We start from the raw sequence: 20,514 nt of genomic DNA, 5'->3' as shown, positions 1-20,514 counted from the left end.
GCTTACTTTAAGACTACTTGGGGAAGGAATTACATTTAATCGCAACTCGCTAAAAGCAAATTAACCTTTGGTAAGCTGCCAAATATACTGTAAAACTGATAGAAAGTAACCTCACTTATCTCTGTGGTAAGACCATGTACTGTTTTGTTTTATGAGGCAGAGATCTTTTTCTGCATGAATAAATCCAGAGTAGACATATTTTACAATTAGAGTTCTACAGAAACTGTTTAGTGTCAATCCACAAATTAAATTATACCAAGCGTGTATGCCTGAATAATTGAAGGAATTTTAACAAATATGTAATCAATTATAAATCACTCAAATGTTTTCAGCCAATCAATGCACAAAACCATTGTGCTTTGTATTTTGCATTTAATATTCTTACACAGAAGTATTAAAAGAAACTTCCATGCTCCCGTGCATAGAAGACTTTTTTTTAAATACATTTTCAAAAAATATTTAGAATGTATTTGAATTGTGTATAAACATTGCATGGTTTACACCAGGGCCTTATAATGATGAGTGTTGATAGCAAAAATGATATATGCACTTAGCTTTGTCTTACATTTCTGTGACCAAATTTCATGCTAACAGCTTTTTTTTTTTTTACAATGGTATGCCACACTTCAGGAATATTGTTATTTTATAAACAGAATTTATATTAAGAAATTCTGACTCATGATTAGTACATTTAGTGGAATAGAGTTTGGCTCCATGCAAATCACAAAACATCACCACCACCTAGAGCTTTTCCTCAAAACAGGTACCTGTGTAATCAAATGTATCAGTTTGATATTAAAACAAGTAAAATACACCTTCTCAACAGTCTTATGTCACAAAATTATTCTTAAAAAATGATGGAAAATACCATATGCACATGTTCTCTCTTTAATTTCACATTCAGTTTTCTACACAAGTCAACAGAATTCCTAGCAAAACTGGTAAACAGATATTCAATTCTAGTGTATTAAATTAGCTATAATTCTTACTGCATAAAGAGTGTAGCACAGATCCCTAAAATACTGCAAACCTCCATTATGCTCTTAAACATGTTGTGCAAGTGCAAAAAAAATATTTTCCTCATGCCTTCTGTATATGCACATTACCTTTTCATGGCTTGTATTATGGGTTGCAAATTAAGAAAACATACTGAAACCTGCTGTACCTTCCTGACCTAAATTTGAGTTCTACAGAATCCACCTGTTTACAGAGTTCAGCTATGAGCAGATATTTTAAATGCACCAGTAAAAGTAAATATTTAATATAAAATGCAATTTAAATGAGATAAATAAGAATTACCCGCTACATTTTATACAGTTGAAAATATTGGTTATTTTACTTACTTATTGCATTTATTAACTGTGACTGTTTAACTGGGCTTAAAGCTATTTTTTTGTTTCAGTGGAGGCCAAGAGAGAAAAGCTCCAATAACAGTGATACACAATTTGTTTCTAAGCACAAACAGGATTATGAGTGTGCCTCTAATCGTAACTAGTGTATATATTCGAAACATGAGTGTCAAGAAATTTACCTCGCAACGAAACTTGAAAAGTGAATTTCTTGACATTCATATTAACAAGACAAAGAGGGTTATGTTCAGAAAATCCCAATCACTATTTTTGCTGAACATGGAACTTGAGCTGTTTTACTGTACTTCAAACATTAGAGTAAAAAATGTAGAAGCACTAAGTGTCTTACAGCTTTCAAAGCTGTAACATACTTATCACTGTCAGTGAACGGCAACAAAAGAAAAGCACTGGGAAGCTAAAATACTTTAAAACAAGTTGAAAATACTTCCTTTGGCCAAAAAGAAAGGCTGAAAGAAATTCATAATGCTTTAGCATTTTCATGTTATGTTCACAATGCCGTTCTGTAGTGATCGCTGTCCACTGCTAATACACTCGCACAAGACTAGGAGTAGTTAACAAAAGCTGACACTTTAACAAGCCTGCCTCTTCCCTGACTTCAGAGCATGATTGTGGTACTTCCATGCAGTGCACAGTAACTGACATATTAGCACTCTACATAGGAAATATATTACTGCCATAATATGTAATCATAATGTAATAATTGCAACATACATAAGAAAGATGGAGTATACTAAAAGAATATGCAAAAATGGTACTTATGTTACATACAACACATTTACATTTTAAAACGTATTTCTGTATTATAAGAAATACCCAATACAAAAATAGCTTACTATAATTTTCAAGAAAAAAAATCTATGCTCAAGTAGAAGAGAAATTAACATAAACCAAAGAGAGTAAAGTATTTCAAGTGATTTGAGTACTTTTAGCTGAGATGATAATAGAAGCTAATAACAGGAAGATACTGTTAAAATATGTTAGTACACCAAAAAGTGTTAATACAAAGAAATAACACCATACAAACAATAGCAGATTAGATTAAGCATTAAGGTTTAGAAAATGATAACTGGCTATTAACAGGTCCATCAGCTCTACGATGCTGAGTAAAGTGTCCAGGGCAATTATATATCGCATACTGGGTGCAGTCATTATAATAATAAAGAGTTTTGTTACAAATGTGCATTTCCAGTTAAGAGTCAGGTGTTCTCTTACTGAGTGGCTAAACTTATCAAGGATATGTTGTTGGTAAGGAATTCCATAGTGTTGAAACACATACTGAACTCCATAATGTTTATTAGATTTTCAGTTAAAAGGTTATTTTTTATTTTTTGAGCCACGTGATCTCAGTCGGTTGTGGATTTGTACTAGGTTTTGAAAGGCAGGAAATTGATCAGCGTTGCAAAACATTTTATATACTGTCCTCATTTATGTTGTTATTTTACTACTTTGTAGTGCTAGCCATTCAGTTCTTCTAAACACTAAAAGGCGATGAGTCTTATTTGGGAAGTTCATAGGTTCATAGGTTAGTACTAGGCTATCAGCCCTAGGCCTATACAAGCCTAGCCACAACAATTCCCTGAATATTTCTTCCCACATTATTTACTTTCCTGGACCCCTGTCTAGCAGGGCGACTGACGTGATCCCTGGTGTGAATTTCCTTTCTCCCATCCAATCGTCAAGGTTCTTCTTGAAGAGGTCCAAAGAGGCACTCTGCTTGACATGTATGGGCAATCTATTCCAGAGTCTGGGGAGTCTCTGGGTCAGGAACCTATCCCTCTAACATGTTTTGTTTATTGTGATGACAAGGTTTAGATCCCTGGAGCGTGTAGCTCTGAGGGATTGGGATTTCTTTAAGTGTAGCATGTCCAACAGCTCTGGGTTTGACATGGCCTTGTATGTTAAGCAGAGATCGCCTCTGCGTAGACGATATGCGACAGAGTATAGCTGGAGTTTTTTAAGGCGGTCAGCATAGGGCATCTGCTTTAGGCCTGTGATTCTTTTAGTGAGGTATTTCTGAGGCCTTTCCAGTTGTTGCAGATGTCTTCAGAGGTACATACCAAATGGGGCATTGTATTCTATAATGGGTCTAATGAGGGATGAGTACAGTGGGACAATGACCTCCTTTTTTCTGGATGAAAAGCCCTTCGTGATGAGGTGTGCCACATAGAAGGATTTCCTGACTGTTGTGGCGATGTGGTTATCGAAGGTGAGACCACTGTCCACCTGTGTCCCTAAGTCTCTTATCACACTTTCTGTGTTTAGTGTACTGCCACCTATATGGTAATTCATGGATACATGTTTTTTCCCAAAGGGGATAACAATACATTTCTTGGCATTGAGCTTGAGCCCATGGTTTACTGGAAATTTGGCTACTTGGTTATGGTAGTGTTCTAATTCGTTAAACTGAGTTTTATGTAGAATAATAGAGGTAGATGATACATACAACAAACTTAAGTAGAAATGTATGGATGGAGGGTTGTCACTAAAAGTTTCAGATAGATATGATTTTGACAGCATGCCAAATTTTTGGTTGGTTTTACTGACTGCAAAATCTATATGTTTATCAAACTTCCATTACTTATTAAAAATAAATCCCAACAGTTTAGTTTTTGAGACCATGCCAATGGCAGTACTGTTGACAGATGTAATTGTGATTGTCATTCTTTCTGGGAGCTATATCAGGTACAAAAAGAATTATTATTATTGTTGTTATTGATGTTGCTGTTATTGTTAGTATTACTATTTTTTTAATTTAGCAGTAGCAGAGATTACAACCAAGTTTTTTTCTGTATTAAACTTGTAGCTGCCTACACTTTCTTGGTAGTATATCAATCCAGCCACCACCACTTACCAGCAAAAGATCCCAGCCCTCACTAAAAACAGATGTTCTTTACTTCCTCAGCAATCCAATGAAGCAATGAGCGAGCCCATAAAACATCAACATATAACAGTTAATACCATATCCCCCAATCCCTTAAAACCATTACAATTATACAAGCAAAAACAATGTCTTTTTTACATTGCTATGTGAAAAAAAAACTTTCTGGTGGCCTACTGCATCAATAGCCCAATAAACATGATACCATAAAAAATGTAATCAGATTTCTTGCAAATTGCTTTTCTAAATTATGCCAATATCTGTCTCGCAGTGGTTATACTACTAAGCCATATTTTAACAATGAAGAAAACTTGCTACTCAGATCATTCTTGGCAACAGCATGACTTTTACGAAAAGGATGCTGTTGGTGTCTAGTCATACTCATAAAAATGAAGCAAGCTTACCATCTAGACTTTCCACCGGTCATCATTTTTATTATGACATACACATTTTGTGCATGTCGACACTGCTCTGGCAAAAGGTGGCACTTGGATATAGCAATATGCTTCTCAGTGGTAATGTGATATTTCCAAGATTCAGCATTTCTCCAGTTTTTCATAGCACAGCTGCGTTGACTGAAACACAGCAGAGCAAATTCTCCTCCATAGTAGTTAATATGAGACACAAGATTTATGCAAGTGAGAAAATCAAATTGTTAGTTCAAATAAGAAGTCACAGAACAATTAGAAGTGACCATATCAGTTAGTGTCATCTCAAACACCACTTCAGAATTTGGTCTTGTGGAACATTCTGATGCTCAGCCCTCTGAAGACCACTTTGTTGACCATTTACTGAAGTGACACTTCAAGGAAATGTCTGATTAATGATCTTGTGCCTATAATAATTTCTAAAATGATCCTAGCACAAGCACCGAAAGGATACAGCACTACATTATCACTGTTTCTTTGAAGTGGGGCATGTTCGTCCGCATTACATATGTGAGACAGGGCCAGCTCTCTGGCATATAGGGATGGAGTCTTGATTGTCACTCAAATGACCAGAGTTTGATTAGTGTGTCTCAAGCACTGAAAGAGGCAGATTGGGGTAGTGAAATTGGGTGGTGTGTGTCAGCTTGCCCATCCTGGTGGTAGTGAGAAAGGGATTGGGAAAGGGTGCTTGCCTAGAGATAACTTACCAGTATCAGGAGTCTGTCTTGTCTCTGCTTTTTTTGTTTGCATATGTCCTTTCAAGAATGAAAATAAAGCAGTCACAGGGGGAAATCTGACCTAACATGTCTTGTCCTGACCTAAATACTTTTCCTAAACTGAAAGTGACAGGAGAGCTATGCAAAAGGCACATGTGAAAAGAAAAAGCCTTACCTTTGCTTCTTCTATCTGCATTTGTCCCACGTTGTTGTGACCTAATCATACCATACATATCCAGGACAGCAGCACAATGGCACTGAGATGAAGAGTCTCAAAGCACCTTTCTGCCATCCTGGATGATCCTAAGATGCATGGTATTTAGATATGAAGATAAAACTTTATTTCTGTCTTACATGGACATATGGTACATTTTCTGCCATCAGCAATCTATCAAACGTCTGTGACCATGGTACTCAGCAAAGCATTCAACACACTTTGGTCTTATAGGTCAGCATTCCCATGAAGGTTCAGCATGTTTACCCTTGCTATCACAGTTTCTGCATCTTGACTTCTGCCATTTCACTGGTTAGTGTGATCCAGGCTCAAATCAGCTCACAGGTTCTGGGACAGTAATCTCAGTGTGCCTCTTCCTCTTTTTGTAACTAGCAATGAGGTGCAGCCCTTGGTTCCTTCAAAACTGCAACTGTGTTGTAGGAATAATGTATCCAGTGAATGACACTTGCCAGTGGCTGCTGCCTTCATGGAACATAACGAAAGCATTCACTAGGGCCACATCCCATAGGAACCAGAAAATGCACAACCACCATTTGAGTGCTTTGCTTGTGGTTGTGTACTGTGCTCAGAGCCAACTGGCTCAGTCCATCCCATTCAAGTAACTGATGCGACTATTTACAACTTTTGGACATGGTGCTGATGATCTTGTTCTATCAAGCTTTCTCCTGTGTGTGGTAGAGACAGACAAGACTGGGTTACTATTAGCCGATAGCAGAAATACTGGGTTGCTATAATTTCATTCAATAGCCAAGAGCTGAGAGAGCTGCAGTTCAGAGGGTCCTGCGTTCAAGACTTGGCTGGGGTGATTATACAGAACCTCTTGGTGGGATAGATTTGTACCCCAATGACTCCCCCGTCTGTGGAATAGACTTTCTCTCCATGTCAACCACAGTACCTCATTAGCTGTCTTTAAGTGGAACCTGGACGACTGGATGGGAAACAGAAAATATACCCCTAGGAGCCCACCTGTGTCCCTGCTGGACAGGGAAAACAGGTGCTAACTTTGTGGGAAAATGGGTGAAATTCTTGGCTTGGCTTATAACGGCCTCCAGGCCAATAATCTAGTATCATCCTCTGAAACTATGAACATTGGGCCACTCTGCAACTGCTTGTAGCACCCTTGAGGTGCTTTACTAATGGTCTGTCTGTTGAATATTACAGGCAATCCTCACCTACTGGTGTGCATGATTCCACAGCAATACAGGTCATCTTGTAGCAATTGCTGTGCCAGTGGGACAGAGCTACAGAAGTAAATGTGATGCATCTTGCCAATTAATCCCCTAGTTAAGTCTATCACAACTTTTTGTGCAAGCCCAACCTTAGTATTCTGCTCTGCTTTTCACCTGGAATTTATATACACACCCTCTGTGAGAGTCTGCTAGCACCCATAACTTAATGCCATACCTCTCTGGCTTACTAGGTGTAAAATGGCCAAGTGTCAACATCCACAGAAGCCAATCCTGGCTTCTTCTATTGCCACCTCATGGTGCACATTGTACTGCGTCCTGCATGCATGATGTGCAGCATCCAGTATGGGACATACAAGGTTTAGTTGTCATGAATGCAGTCCTGAGGAAGGCTCAAGCTGGTCACTGCTGTGAAAATGCTGTTGAATTTTTTCAAGCTTCTCTTGGGTCATTTACTCAACTACTGGGAAGCGACCGTATCCAAGGTGGGTTTCCCAGTACTGCCTGAACTCTGGAATGAGTACAAAACACATGTATATGCTAACACACAAAAATGTGCATATGTCTCTAGGACATACAGGACTCCATCACTTATCGAGCTTGTCTACTGAGGCCTGCCTCTCTGCAGCATAGTGATTAGTTTCATAGGCAACAAGGGAGTACAGCTCTTCTGGGAACATCAGGTTCATGAAGCCCATCTCTGTGCTATCTGGCCGAGGTAGGTTACAGGGCCTACTGGACCCACAAAGTCATCAATGTGTACTGCTGTAAGATGTTTTTCCCACATGTTATTCTTAAGCGGTGGAGGTGCTTAACATGACTTAGTCAGCAGCCTTGCACACTTTAAAATGGGATGTCCTGCATGCTTCATAGAGGGATACCTGGTCTGCATGGAAGATGATGAAGGGTTCCACAGCCATGAGTGCCTGCACTCAGAGACTCTTCTGGATGAAGTGATGGCCAGAAGGAAGGCGGTCTTCCAGGAGAGAAATTTTAGCTCTGCAGAGGAAGCTGGTTCGAAAGAAGGCAGGGTGAGCTTTTCCAAGATAAAGTTAAGGTCCCAAGCCAGTGTTGGTGCCCTTCTGGGGGGCCTCAAGTTGTTAGCCCCTCTGAGGAAATGTTTGATCAAAAGGTGTGAGAAAATAATGGGAAAATGGGCAGAAATAGCAGAGGCATGAATTTTTATAGAGGAGAAAGAGAGACCATTGTGTAGTAGGTCAGCTATGTAATCCAGGATGAGGGGGATGGAGGGCTGTGCCACACTGGCCCCCTTAGCCTGGGTCCAGGTGCAGAACCTTTCCCATTTATCTGCATAAGACTTTCTGGTGCTAGTGTGTCTGGCCTCACAGATAACATCCAGAACCTGTTTACTGAGAATGGCAGATTGGTTTGGGGTTAGGGAATAAGCCAAGCTGCTAAAATGAGTGTCTGCAATTGGGGATGCATGAATTCCTCTTCCCTCTGGGTTAGGAGGTTTGGAATCTGAGGAAGATGCCATGGAGGCAGTGGGGACAGGCTGTGCAGCAAGGGGTACCAGTGCTGTTGCGCCAGTCTGGAGCTATAAGAATGGTCCTTGGTTTTTCCTCCCTTATTTTGAGCAGTACCCTGGGGAAGAGAGGTAGGGGAGGAAAGACATAGACTGAGAGGTTGATCCAGGGGAAGGACAGGCAGTGGGGACAGGCTATGTAGCAAGGGGTACCAGTGCTGTTGCGCCAGTCTGGAGCTATAAGAATGGTCCTTGGTTTTTCCTCCCTTATTTTGAGCAGTACCCTGGGGAAGAGAGGTAGGGGAGGAAAGGCATAGACTGAGAGGTTGATCCAGGGGAAGGACAGGGCATCCACTTTCCAAGCCATGCAGCGATGCTCCCTGGTGCAGAATTTTTTGAGCTGATAGTTGGTGTGGGAGGCAAAGAGGTTGACCTTCGGGGTTCCCCATTTCTGAGTTATTAGGGTGAAGGTACTTCTGTTGAGCTGCTAGTTGTGTGGGTCCAGAAGGTTTCTGCTTAATTGGTCTGCCAGGGAGTTGAGAGAGCCTGGTAGGTATTGTGCTAACAGGTGTAGTTGCATGGAAGAGGCTGTGAGCCAAAGGGTCATGGCTAGCCTGCATAGCGGGTAGGAGTGGGTCCCTCCCTGCTTGTTGATGTACCACATCACAGTGGTGTTGTTGTCTGTTTTGATCAGGAGAACTCCTGGAAAGAGAAGGGGTTTGAAAGCTATCAAGGCATGCTGCACAGCCATAATCTCTTTTTGACTGATGTGCAAGGGGATTTGCTGTGGGCTCCATTGGCCCTGAATGCACCTACCGCCCAGGTGTGCACCCCAAGTGTAGTCTGATGCATCTGGGATGAGGGTCTGGGCAGTGGGGTATGGGGAAAAGGGCAGTCCCTTGTTGTGGGGGCATGCTGTTGCCCACCAAAGAAATTCCTTTCTGAGGCAAAGAATTATAGGTAGAAGAGTTTCCAGGTCTTGAGAGTGTTGCCAACAAAGGCTCTTTAGGTACCACTGAAGTTTCATCATATGCAGTCTGGCATATGGAATGAGGAGTATGGAAGATGGCATGAACCCCAGAGCTTTCAGGATTTTCCTTGCAGAAAGCTGGGGCCTGGTGGCCAGTTGAGAGAAGTAGGCTGACAGGAAAATTTGTTTCTCTGGTGTAAGGTATGCAATCTGGGATGCTGTGTTCAGATTTGCCCCAGGGATATTATCCTTTGGGTGGGCAACTGTTTTGATTTCTTTTCAATGACTGTGTACCCTAGGGAGGGTAGTAGGTTCTTTACAAAGGCCAAGTGCTTGAGCAGCTTTTTCTGGCTGTCTGCCTGAATAAGGCAGTCTTCTAAGTAGGGGTAAATTTGAATATTTCTTTGTTTGCAAAAGGCAATGGCCGGAGCCAGGCATTTTGTGAAAACTCTGGGAGCAGTAGATAAGCCAAAGGGAGGTGCAGAGAACTAAAAGTGTTGAGATCCTGCCCTGAAGCGGAGATATTTCCTGCATGATTCTCTGATAGGAATGTGGAGGTACGCCTCTTTTAGATCCAGGGTGGCTAGCCAGGCGTCCTTGAAGAGCATGGGTAGCAGCTGCTGGAGAGTGAGCATTTTGAATTTTGGGATTACCAGGAAGGTGTTAAGAATGCATAGATCGAGGATGGGGCGCCAGGTGCCCTCTTTTCACTTTTTTCCAGAAAAGGTCTGGAGTAGAAGCCTTGGCCTATCTGTTCTGCAGGAACATGCTCTACTGCCCTCAAAGACAGCAGGGAATGGATTTGCTTTTGAGCCTCTGCCCACTGATTTGGTGGTAGATCTGGGAACCCTTGTGGAGTTGTTAGGGTGTGGAAGGAAAATTTGTATCCCTGAGACACAATGTTCAGAACCCATTTTTCCTTGGTAATGGTGGCCCAGGTGCTTGAGTGAAACAACAGTTTTCCTCCTAGGGGAAAGTGAAGGTGGGCAGAGGGGAGTTCGGGAGGAGGTGAGTCATTGTGAGTTCTTACAATTAGGTGGTGGATTAGAACTCCCTGGTTTTGAAGTGGAGATAGTCCACTGCTTAGATCTCTGCATTCCATGAGGCTGCTGTCTGGGGGGGGGGTCTGCTTCCACGGGGCCTAGGCTGGGCCTGTTTACTCAGAGCAGGAAAGGACCAGTGCTTGGAGGGACAATGCCTGCTGAACCTAGGGGGTTGGACCGGTAAGAAATATTTAACTGTTTACATAGATTTTGCTTTTTCTTCCATCTTTTTTAAGACCTCTTCTGCCTTAGTGCCAAATAAGTTATCTTTGTGCAAGGGGGCATCCAACAATTTAAATTTGACATGGTCTGGCAGGGGTTGTTCCTTAAGGCATGCATGTCTTCTACTGACAGATTCAGTGACTGCTGCCAAGCAAGAAGCTTCTAGGGCATCAAAACCACAGTGCAAAGTGTGTTTAGTTACTTGACTTGCAGAATGCATTAAGTATTGTAAATCTTTAGATTCTGCCCAAGCAGGAAAGGAAGACATTTTTTGTTTAAGGAGTTCCAAGGTATGTTGCTGATATTTAAGAATATGGAACTGACAATTTAGTGCCCTGAAAGCAACAGCAGCTGAGATGTATACTTTTTTACCCCTTCTGTCCAATGCTCGGGAATCCCTGTCTGAGGGGGTGGGATTCTTAGCAGAGGTTGCTTTAATCCCTTTAGGCCCTTGAGAAATTACCGCAGGGTCAGCTGTAGGATTTTTAAAATGATATTTGTGTGAGTCAGGGACTCTGTAGTACCTGTTTGGTTTTCTGGGAGCAGGAGGTAGGGAGTCAGGAGTCAAGCTGGATTCAAGGAAATCATCATCCACCACATCCAAGACTGTGGGGATGGTCAAGGGTCTGTGTTCAGGAAGTTCTAGGAATTCCCAGAGTCTCTTCTTAGACTGAGGGTAGTCCTGCCTCTCCCATTGGAAATGCTCCCTTAAAGAATGCAGGGTTTCCCCAAAGGAAAAATCCTCTAGGGGAGAGGATGAAGGAATGGATTCCACTGCATCAGAATCCTCATAAGTGGAGAGGGGTTGCATGTCTTTATAGTCAGATGCATCAGATTCATCTACTCTAGTTCAGACAAACCTACTGGGGACAGATCTCTTTTTCTTTTTGAGGGGGTAGCTTGGCTTCCCATGATCAGCATGATAAGGTCTTCCGCCATTTTAAGCATTTCAGACTGAGGCAAGGTAGCAGGCGCCTGAGTGTGGTTGTCGGTTTCTTTGGTGTGGTTCGAACCTTGGGCCTGAGGAACTCAGTTGTTTTCAAAAGAATGGTAGTCGCGAAAGAAGATGTCGGTTTGTATCGAGATTCGGTGGTGCAAAGGACTTCCTCGGAAGCCGGTGGCTGCTCAGCAGCTCTGGACCTATTCAAGGTAGAGATGACCACAGGATCCTTAGATGAAGAATTTGGCGGCATACTGGACTTCGAAAGGGTCTCGGTAGCAGCCTTCGAATCAACTGAAGCGGGCATCAGGGGCTGCGAAAGTGCCTCACTGAGTACATGAGGACTGAGGACTAGCTTAATGGAAGCATTATCAATAGGTTTGGACCTGTGCAGTCTGTCTCTGTCTTTATCTTTACGTTTTTTCTAAAGATCTGCTGTCGGATGGCTTATAAAAGCCATATCGGAATTTGAGGACTGTAAACGAAAATATCTGGCTACAATAAGGGCCTGACAATGGATAGTTCTGGCGTTAAAGCACAAAAGCGACAACAAGGGGCATCGTGGTCTGGGCCTAGACAAGTGATGCAGTAAGAGTGGAGGTCTCGGTGTGGCATTTTCTTTCCACAGGCAAGACAATTATTAACTTTTTCTGACATCAGTTAGTGCAAGAAAAATGGTTCCCCAATGGGGTACTTAGCTTTAGAAGACTTCAACTTCAATTCGGAAATGAAAACTCAGGTAGCGGCCAACCGGCACTCATGCAAACTGCTTCTGCTTTGGGCTCCATGGCAAGAAAAGACTGATGTAATGGCATTGGCTGCCTTATTTTATACCACTGACGACCTGACATCAGTCCTCGAGCGACAGCAACCGACGCAGAAATACTAAGTATCTGGTATTCGGGCCAGCCAAGGGCTACCCTGGCAGGTATAACCCAAATGTGATGACTGCAACAGTCAAACACGAAGAACATCTAAAGATTTTCCTGCAACATGCATTTTCTGGCAATGAACAATAACTATGAAACTCCGAAGTCAAGCATTGCTAACCAACCATAATCCTCAGGGATTTACTGCAAGGTCCAAAATGTTTGGCAGGACCATATGTGGTTGAGGAAGTCTGTTGAGTTCGAACATTAAAAAACAGAAGAATACTCAATCATAAGTGCACAGAACTGTATTTTCTACATGTACTCCAAGTAACATACACCAACAAAAAAATAAAGGGGAAGGAATGCATAGTGCTTTAATGGCTTGAAGTGTTTTAATGGCACAGCAGTCAATGTCTTTGTAATGATCAGATGCAGAACAGTACTTAAATATTGTCCTAATTCACTGACAAAGTTAATAGAATAATAGTTTTGGCTGCAACATGCAGATTTTTAGCACTAATAAATAGCAAACGCAACTGTCAAGCATCATTGACTGACTGTGTGTTTGTCAAATCAGGGTCTGGAGAATCAAACATTAAAATTAAAAAGACTACTGATGCAACACACCATACAATTATGAAAAGCACAAATGGAACTACACCATAAAAAAGCATTACCTTCCACAACCACTAAATCACTGGCAAAAAAAAAACAAGTTTCTCAATACTGGAAGTACAGACTATTACAATTTAGGAAGATGTGGTAGTTGTAGATGTTGCAAGCATTATGGGGCATGATCCCCCCCTAAGGGAACTGTTCTTCCTGCACACTTACCTAGATTTTTCTCTTTAGTGACATTGGAAAAGCTCTCCACTGCTTTAGCTCTATTTCAGACAACTGTTTTTTTTAGACCTTTAATCTGTGGCTGTCAGCAATCTTAAATGGGGGCTTCTCACTACTTCAACTGTCTTCTCAGAAATTGTCCCTTCAGGTGTCAGATTGCAGTTGGGAGTCTCTCCAAACAATCAGCACACAGAACAGTCACAGTCTTCCTAGAAGGCACTGGTAGTACTTTAGGTAAATTGTCCAAATCTTGCCACCAAAAATAAAACTGAATTTGCTGTACAGGACCTTCTATTTATTTTGTCAGGAACAAAGAATCCTTAGGTCTGAGGTTGAATGTGTTATGCAAGCAGTGGCTTGTACTGAAAGAATCTGATTGGCTGCCACCACTTGTGTCATGCCCAGACCTTGTAAAAGAACTTTGGTTTCAGTATGGCAGTGCTAAACATAACAACAGGATAACTTGCTCTTTCGGTGATTTTTTTGAAAACATGTTTAGCATGTTGGAAACACAAGATTCCTACTGCCTCAGTGAGCACTCAGATGTAAGCACAAAGGTGCCCTGTGATGGTACTCAGAGGTAATGAGTTAAAACGGTCAGTGAAGTCATTAATGACAAACACCAACAAACAGTACTCAGAAATGTTTATTTTTCCACTGAACAGGGATGTTGCATACTTCCTGCCACATTTCTTCATATGAATATGGATACGCCCCCAGCTTTTGTATTTCGGTCCGGGTTTTGTGGCCGAAATGTATGGTATGAGTTGTAGCCTGGTAGTGCTGGGGTGCTCTCTGAAGCCTTAAACCAGGTTTCTGTTACTGCACATATATATCAATTTTCTCCATAATGAGGAGTCCCTCGAGTGCGCGCATTTTGAAGTTTAGACTTCTGGCATTGAGCAGCATTACTCTCAGTTTTTTGTTACTTGTGCTATTTACGGCGGTGGGTTTGTCTTTTGAACCTTGCCTAAAAAAAGGCACTATGGGGGTAGCAACAGCCTTGGCAAGTATTCGAAAGCCTAAGGGTGACAGGTGCAAGCCGTCTCTAGTGAAGTAGCTTGGCATGTCATGCCAGGCTGACAGACACTGGATCCCCTTTGAATGACACCAGAAGCTTAGCCAATTGTTGAAATTGATCATTTTTTTCTTTATACCATGGTATCATTCTTGGTGAGGGCAGGATGGTGCTAAAGGTCAGGGTCATACTGGCCTTCTTAATGTAGTCCAGGGAGGTATGGCTCAGGTCATTCACACAAACATGGACAATGACAAAGTCGTATTTGTACTAGTTCTGGAGTGACCTGAGTGCTTGTGTTATGTGGCGGATCCTGGCATCTGACAGGCAGCTAACAGTAACGTTCTCCTTGTTCAGCTTAGTGAGTGGGACGTCAGTGTGCCTGACTATAGAGTCACCTATTACTAGTGGGCTGGGTATGTTATTTTGCCTTAAGGGCTGTGACTGCATGGCACACTGTTTTTCTGAAGTATGTGTTTCATGGTTTGTGTTGGGGGCTGGAGGTTGCTTGGGTGTCTGCTTTGGAGGTCTCTGTTGCTTTTGCAGATTTTTATTTAAAGCCTCTGAGTATGTTTTCATGTATTTATATGTGTTTTTTGTCAGTGCTGGTTTCATAGCTCTATGTGAGACTGGTGGTGTGATGCAAGTAGTTCCCTTCTCCTCTTGACTGTCTGGTCCAGTCTTAGGTTCAGAGAGTTTAGCCTCCAGTTTGGCTGTATAATTGCATCTCTCACATGCATTAGTGTTTGGTAGTAGGAGGAGAGAGTTGTCTGTGTACATGAGGCAGTTGTAGCAGTGCCTCAAAATGCCCAGATTCACCAGTTGGACCAGAGAGTACACCTGAAACTGCCCTTTGGACATGCCTGGATAGGTACAGTGAACTGTTTTACTGATTGGCTGGTAAGGTCGACTAGAGAGCCTTGTCCTTCTCTACAGTATAGGGGGGTCTAGTACTAAGGTTTATTAGTACATGCTATGAGTTTAGAGCAAATGTCAGGCTAAGAAGTGAATGGTTTGAGTGCTTAAGTTGAAAATTTGTCTAGTTCCAAGGGAAAAATTGAAGAGTAGGCTTTGTGGAGCCCGGCGCGCAAAACTGCGCAAATGCGGGTTTTATAGCAGGGAAAGGGAAGAGATGGACATTAGCCCAAAATGGCCAATAAACTACTAACTTCTGGGCAAAAACCACTCCTCCAGGGACAGATAGGCAGCTCAAAGCTCCCCTCTCTCACAGGTGAACAGAGAAACTCCCTTCTATCCAAGTAAGGTATGGGCAAACACAGAAACTTGTAACACAGCCCTGAATTCAGCACTAACATGAAAACCGGACTATACTAGCTTAGAAAGGCGAACAAGTATTTTTTTTTTTTTTAGAAAATAAAGCAGATACAATCAAAAAAACACTTTAAATGCACAGAAATGGCCATCACACTTGAGTGCGTAGCCTACAACAGTTAAATAGGTAATGTGAACTCAAAAACGACTTTGTTAAAGTGCAGGCAGTAAAGTAAGTACAATATGTAGCTGAAACAAGCTTTTTAAATCACAGAAACTCTAAAAAAATCAGAGTTTTACGCATAATTAGCTAAAGGCAGCAAGAAAATGCAGAAAAATGATACTTAATCACTCCAAAGTCTCTCTTTTGCCTCTTTGCTGCTGTAGAACTCTGCAGGGCACCAAAGAGGAGCTTTGCTGAGCTGTATATAAGCACAAAAACCTCGCAAATGCGGGTCTTATAGCAGGGAAATGAAAGAGATAGACATTTGCCCAAAATGGCCAACAAACTACTAATTTCTGGAGAGAAACTACTCCTCCAGGGAGAGATAGGCTGCTCAAAGCTCCCCTCTCTCACAGGTGAACAGAGAAACTTCCTTCTATCCAAGTAGGTATGGGCAAACACAGAAACTTGTAACACAGCCCTAAATTCAGCACTAACCTGAAAACTGGACTATACTAGCTTAGAAAGGTGGGAAAACAAGTATTGTTTTTTTGTTGTTTTTTTCAGAAAATAAAGCAGATACAATAAAAAAACACTTTAAATGGACAGAAATGGCTATCACACTTGAGTGTGTAGCCTACAACAGTTAAAGAGGTGACTTTGTTAAAGTGCAGGCAGTAAAATAAGCATAATATGTACTGAAACAAGCTTTTTAAATCATAATAACTCTAAAAAAAATCTGTGTTTTAGGTTTAATTAGCTAAAGACAGCAAGAAAATGCAGAAAAATGATCACTCCAAAGTCTCTCTTTTTCTCTCTCTGCTGCTGTAGAACTCTGCAGGGCATCAGGCCAGAGCCTGGTGAGCTGTATACAAGCGCAAAAACCTCACAAATGTGGGTTTTAGAGCAGGGAAATGAAAGAGAGAGAAATTAGCCCAAAATGGCCAATAAACTTTTTTTGATGCTACTCAATGCTAGAAGTCTAAATCTCAAAATGCACTCACTCGAGGCACTCTTTAAAATGGAGAACATCGATATATGTGCAGTGACTGAGACCTGGATCAAGGCTCCAGAGAGCACCCCTGCATTACCAGGCTATAACTCATACCACACTTTTCGGCCATGTAACCTGGACCGGAACACCAAAGGCGGAGGTGTGTCCATATTCATTAAGGATATCCACACCTCCAGGCTAGTTGCTCAGCATAATGCAGCCGAGGTTATCCAAGTGCAACTAACTCTGGGCAAAACTGTAATCAAAACTGTAGCTTGCTACAGATCACCCACCATGCCCCGGGATTCCCACTCCTGTTTTCTTGATGTACTGGAAAATATTAGGGTTCAACCAAACACCCTAATAATGGGCGATTTCAACTACCCCACCATTAACTGGGTAAACTACTCATGTACCAACTTCTTCGCTCAACGCTTTCTGGAATTCATAAACTCCAATGCCTGGATCAACTTATCCACACCCCCCACCAGGGGCAACAATATCCTAGATCTAGTCATTACCAACATGAGTGACCGGTGTTTCACACCTGAAGTCAACGCCTCATTGGTCCGATCCGACCATAACCTAATTACCCTAGATATCCACATCCTGCCCCCACCCCCCATTAAGGAAACCATGGTAAAACATTTCTCCAAAGCCATCTTCATGCTTCTTCAGTCAGAAGTGGTGAATTTCATGACACCCATGCAGATGGACAACACACTTACAATTACTGAATCCTACACAATTGCCCTTTATAAGCACTTACATGAGTGCATGGATCGTGCTATTCCAAACAAAACCAAGACGCTATCCTCCAAAAAAAGGAAGCCAATCTGGTGGTCCCCTGCCATAAACAAACTGTACAACAGAAGGAAGAAACTGTTGCAAAACAAAGTAAAATCCCATGAGTGGAGGAGCTCCCTGGTCAGCCATAGTAAGAAGCTGCAATCCCTGATAAAATCCTCCAAAGCTAACTATGAAAACAAAATCGCCACTGATTCTAAAGACAACCACAAAGCATTCTATAGCTGTGTCAAGAATCTCAATGGCAACACTCAATTCTGCTCTGAGTTACAGCACAATGGCACTAAATATACAGACCCAACTGATATTGCCAACATCCTGGCAGACAGGTTCAGTGCTAACCTCACCCCTCTCTCACCCCCTAAAGAGCCCATCTTTATACCAGAAGAATGCAAAGTTCCTGTAATCACGGCTGCACAGGTAAAAACCACACTCTCCAAAGCCAAGAACACAGCATCCATGGGGATCAGACAACATCCGAGGCTGCATTCTACACAAATTACAGAATGAACTGGCACCCCACCTAAGTACCATGTTCAATCATAGCCTCACCTCAGGCTTTGTGCCTGCTAAATGGCACACAGCAATGGTTATCCTGCTCCACAAGAGGGGAGCCACCACGGACCCCGGGAAATACCGCCCCATTAGCCTGACGAGCCTGGTTTGCAAGGCCACGGAACATATCCTCATGGAACTTATAAACAAAGACAATGGTAATCTCCAAACTCTGAACCCCACCCAGTTCAGGTTTGTAAAAGGCAGATCATGTCTCCTAAACCTGATAGACTTCTTTGAAGCAGTCACCAAAGCCGTAGACGAGGGTAAGGTGGTTCACACAGCCTATCTAGATCTCGCCATGGCTTTCGACATCATCCCCCACTCTGGAATTATAGATAAACTCACTAAACTAGGTATAAATCCCTATGTCACAAGATGAGTTGCCAACTGGCTCACTGACAGAACCCACACTGTGAAAGTAGGTCCTCTCCTGTTTGGTATCTACTTCTCTGAAGTACAGGCTAACACAGAAGTTCTTTGGCTAATGAAGTTCACAGATGACTGCAAACTAGGAGCCATAATCGAAACTCCTAACAATGTGGACATCCTACAAAAGGGCCTCACTGAGACTGATGCCAGGTGTCAAAGCCATGGCCTCAAGCTCAAAGCCAAAAAGTGCATTTTCATCCCCTTTGGAAAAAACTCTGTACCCATGAACTACAACATAGGCGGTAGTATACTTAACACCGAAAGTGTAATAAGAGACCTTGGGACACAGGTGGACAGTAGTCTCTCCTTTGATAATCACATCGCCTCAGTAGTCAGGAAATCCTTCTACGTGGCATTCCTCATTACAAAAGGTTTCTCATCCAATAAAAAAGAGGTCATTGTTCCCCTCTACTCATCACTCATTAGACCCATTATAAAGTACAATGCCCCTTTTGGTATGTACCTCACAAGACATCTACAACTGGAAAGGCCGCAGAAATACCTCACAAAGAGGATTACCAGCCTTAAACAGATGCCTTACGCAGACCGTCTCAAAAAACTCCAGCTTTACTCCGTCGCATATTGCCTACTCAGAGGTGATCTCTGCCTAACATACAAAGCTATGTCAAACCCGGAGCTGTTGGACATGCTCCACTTAAAGAAATCCCAATCCCTCCGAGCTACATGCTCTAGGGACCTAAACCTTGTCACTACAATAAACAGAACATGCTGGAGGGATAGATTCCTGTCCCAGAGACTTCCCATACTCTGGAATAAACTACCTATCTATATCAAACAAAGCTCCTCATTAGCACTCTTCAAGAAAAATCTTGATGATTGAATGGGAAATAGGAATTCACCCTGGGGATCACCTCTGTGGCTCTGTTCGACAGTGGCACAGGAAAATAATTTTCTTGGGTGGCAAAAGCCAGGGTACCTTTTTGGTGGGGCTTGTATAGGTCCCAGAGCCGATAGCCTAGTACCTACCTATGAACCTATTTCTGGGCAGAAACCACTCCTCCAGGTACAGATACACTGCTCAAAGCTCCCGTCTCTCACAGGTGAACAGAGAAACTTCCTTCTATCCAAGTAAGGTATGGGCAAACACAGAAACTTGTAACACAGCCCTGAATTCAGCATTAACCTGAAAACTGGACTATACTAGCTTAGAAAGGTGGAAAAACAAGTATTTTTTTTTTGTTTTTTTTTTTCAGAAAATAAAGCAGATACAATCAAAAAAACACTTTAAATGCACAGAATTGGCTATCACATTTGAGTGTGTAGCCTACAAGAGTTAAACAGGTAATTTAAACACAAAAACGACTTTGTTAAAGTGCAGGTAGTAAAATAAGTACAATATGTAGCTGAAACAATCTTTTTAAATCACAGAAACTCTAAAAAATCGGCGTTTTAGGCGGAATTAGCTAAAGGCAGCAAGAAAATGCAGAAAAATGATACTTAATCACTCCAAAGTCTCTGTTTTGTCTCTCTGCTGCTGTAGAACTCTGCAGGGCACCAGGCAGGAGCTTGCTGAGCTGTATACAAGCACAAAAAACTCGCAAATGCGGGTTTTACAGCAGAGAAATGAAAGAGAGAGAAATTAACCCAAAATGGCAAATAAACTACTAATTTCTGGGCAGAAACCACTCCTCCAGGGACAGAGAGGCTGCTCAAAGCTCCCCTCTCTCACAGTTGAACAGAGAAACTTCCTTCTATCAAAGTAAGGTATGGGCAAACACACAAACTTGTAACACAGTCCTGAATTCAGCACTAACCTAAAAACTGGACTATACTAACTTAGGCAGGAAAACAATTATTTTTTGTTTGTTTTTTTTTTTCAGAAAATAAAGCAGATATAATCAAAAAAACACTTCAAATGCACAGAAATGGCTATCACACTTGAGTGTGTAGCCTACAACAGTTAAACATGATAACATTAAAAAGGTAAATGACCATCAGGTACATTGAAAATAAGTAACCAACCCAGTGCCAAAGCAGCCATACAGCACAAATCCCTAAATATCAAGAATGGGCAGTCTACCAGTATAGAATAGCCAACATATGTATAAAAATAAAGTTGAAG

The 20,514-nt window shown here is 41.9% G+C and overlaps 1 protein-coding gene across 1 annotated transcript in view; it reads right to left on the bottom strand.

Annotated features, from left to right (window-relative positions):
- KIAA0825 (KIAA0825 ortholog) overlaps positions 1–20,514 on the bottom strand; it is a 1,661,419-nt gene that overhangs the window by 606,385 nt on the left and 1,034,520 nt on the right. The window lies entirely within an intron of this gene.

The sequence above is a fragment of the Protopterus annectens genome, chromosome 2.part2, assembly GCF_019279795.1.
Source record: "Protopterus annectens isolate FY-2018-M chromosome 2.part2, PAN1.0, whole genome shotgun sequence".
In the NCBI taxonomy this organism is placed as follows: Eukaryota; Metazoa; Chordata; order Ceratodontiformes; family Protopteridae; genus Protopterus; species Protopterus annectens.
The sequence above is the reverse complement of the archived record's forward strand: the minus strand, read 5'-3'. Positions and strand labels throughout refer to the sequence as shown.